The 2,500-nt window shown below is 39.1% G+C and overlaps 1 non-coding gene across 1 annotated transcript; it reads left to right on the top strand.

Annotated features, from left to right (window-relative positions):
- The first annotated feature begins 628 nt into the window (after window positions 1-628).
- On the top strand, window positions 629-701 carry TRNAK-CUU (transfer RNA lysine (anticodon CUU)). The gene has a single exon. It is a non-coding gene; the product is annotated as a tRNA-Lys (tRNA).
- The last annotated feature ends 1,799 nt before the right edge of the window (window positions 702-2,500 follow it).

The raw sequence follows: 2,500 nt of genomic DNA, 5'->3' as shown, positions 1-2,500 counted from the left end.
TAAAGCGCTCGCTTATCATGCGAGAGGTAGCGGGCTCGATGCCCGCATTCTCCATTATAAAATTTGCATACATTTTATTTTTAACTTGTCATTGCCAAGGTCATTGCAGAGTAAGAACAGAAAAATCACAGATGGCTTTCAAATATGGTCTCATTATAACAACTAAAGTGGTTTAATCAAAAGGGTTCAGGTATTCTTTAGCATGTGAGAGGAATTTGAATTCTTATGCAATCTCAAAATGAAGTTTTCACAACTTCCATTTTCATTTTCTCTTATTTTTTTTGACACTCTGTCCTCTGAAGGATGTATAAATCAGGCTTTCCTTGCAAAACAAGAGTAGAGGAATATCCAGGATTTGATTTTCTTCACAAAAAGGGATTGGTCTGCATACTGTCTTAAGGAGGGAGCCCGGCTAGCTCAGTCGGTAGAGCATGAGACTCTTTATCTCAGGGTCGTGGGTTTGAGCCCCACGTTGGGCAAAAATGAGTAATTTTTGCCTGAATATTGCATTGACTCTCATAATATGGAGATTAATCTTGCATTAGACCTGCAATAACTCCCAAAAATTGTCCAGGAATGGATTTCCTTCATAAAAAATGATTAGTCTGCATACCATCTTGAAGTGGGAGCCCGGCTAGCTCAGTCGGTAGAGCATGAGACTCTTAATCTCAGGGTCGTGGGTTCGAGCCCCACGTCGGGCGAAAATGAGTAATTTTTGCTGGACTCTCATAATCTGGTGATTATTCTTGCATTAGACATGCAATAACTATCAAAAATGGTATCTCCCTTGGTTTCTCATTGGTGAGAAATTTAACTTCAAGATTAGGTAGGGTATGAGTCTAGATGAACACACCACAATATCACTCATATTCGAGTAGTAAACAGGCCAACCTGAACTGTAAAACATCCCATAAGTGGAGGTAAGGCATAAGTTAGGAGTGAACTGAACACTGTTATGGGCAATTGGACTGCAAATAAAGTGTGGAAGGCAGTGAGGTTACTTTTTTCATGTTATGCAGATTAAACACTCAGGGGAATTAGCTCAAATGGTAGAGCGCTCGCTTAGCATGCAAGAGGTAGCAGGGTTGATGCCCGCATTCTCCATTATAAAATTTGCATACATTTTATTTTTAACTTGTCATTGCCCATGGTCATTGCAGAGTAAGAACAGAAAAATCACAGATGGCTTTCAAATATGGTCTCATTATAACAACTAAAGTGGTTTAATCAAAAGGGTTCAGGTATTCTTTAGCATGTGAGAGGAATTTGAATTCTTATGCAATCTCAAAATGAAGTTCTCACAACTTCCGTTTTCATTTTCTCTTATTTTTTTTTTGACACTCTGTCCTCTGAAGGATGTATAAATCAGGCTTTCCTTGCAAAACAAGAGTAGAGGAATATCCAGGATTTGATTTTCTTCACAAAAAGGGATTGGTCTGCATACTGTCTTAAGGAGGGAGCCCGGCTAGCTTAGTCGGTAGAGCATGAGACTCTTAATCTCAGGGTCGTGGGTTCGAGCCCCACGTTGGGCGAAAACGAGTAATTTTTGCCTGAATATTGCATTGACTCTCATAATATGGAGATTAATCTTGCATTAGACCTGCAATAACTCCCAAAAATTGTCCAGGAATGGATTTCCTTCATAAAAAATGATTAGTCTGCATACCATCTTGAAGTGGGAGCCCGGCTAGCTCAGTCGGGAGAGCATGAGACTCTTAATCTCAGGGTCGTGGGTTCGAGCCCCACGTTGGGCGAAAATGAGTAATTTTTGCTGGATTATTGCATTGACTCTCATAATCTGGTGAATATTCTTGCATTAGACATGCAATAACTATCAGAAATTGTATCTCCCTTGGTTTCTCATTGGTGGGAAATTTAACTTCAAGATTAGCTAGGGTATGAGTCTAGATGAACACAGCGCAATATCACTCATATTCGAGTAGTAAACAGGCCAACCTGAACTGTAAAACATCCCATAAGTGGAGGTAAGGCATAAGTTAGGAGTGAACTGAACACTGTTATGGGCAATTGGACTTCAAATAAAGTGTGGAACGCAGTAAGGTTACTTTTTTCATGTTATGCAGATTAAACACACAGGGGAATTAGCTCAAATAGTAAAGCGCTCGCTTAGCATGCGAGAGGTAGTGGGATCGATGCCCGCATTCTCCATTATAAAATTTGCATACATTTTATTTTTAACTTGTCATTGCCCATGGTCATTGCAGAGTAAGAACAGAAAAATCACAGATGGCTTTCAAATATGGTCTCAATATAACAACTAAAGTGGTTTAATCAAAAGGGTTCAGGTATTCTTTAGCATGTGAGAGGAATTTGAATTCTTATGCAATCTCAAAATGAAGTTCTCACAACTTCCGTTTTCATTTTCTCTTATTTTTTTTGACACTCTGTCCTCTGAAGGATGTATAAATCAGGCTTTCTTTGCAAAACAAGAGTAGAGGAATATCCAGGATTTGATTTTCTTCACAAAAAGGGATTGGTC

Source organism: Lissotriton vulgaris, chromosome 1_1 (assembly GCF_964263255.1).
Source record: "Lissotriton vulgaris chromosome 1_1, aLisVul1.2, whole genome shotgun sequence".
NCBI lineage: Eukaryota > Metazoa > Chordata > Amphibia > Caudata > Salamandridae > Lissotriton > Lissotriton vulgaris.
The sequence above is the reverse complement of the archived record's forward strand: the minus strand, read 5'-3'. Positions and strand labels throughout refer to the sequence as shown.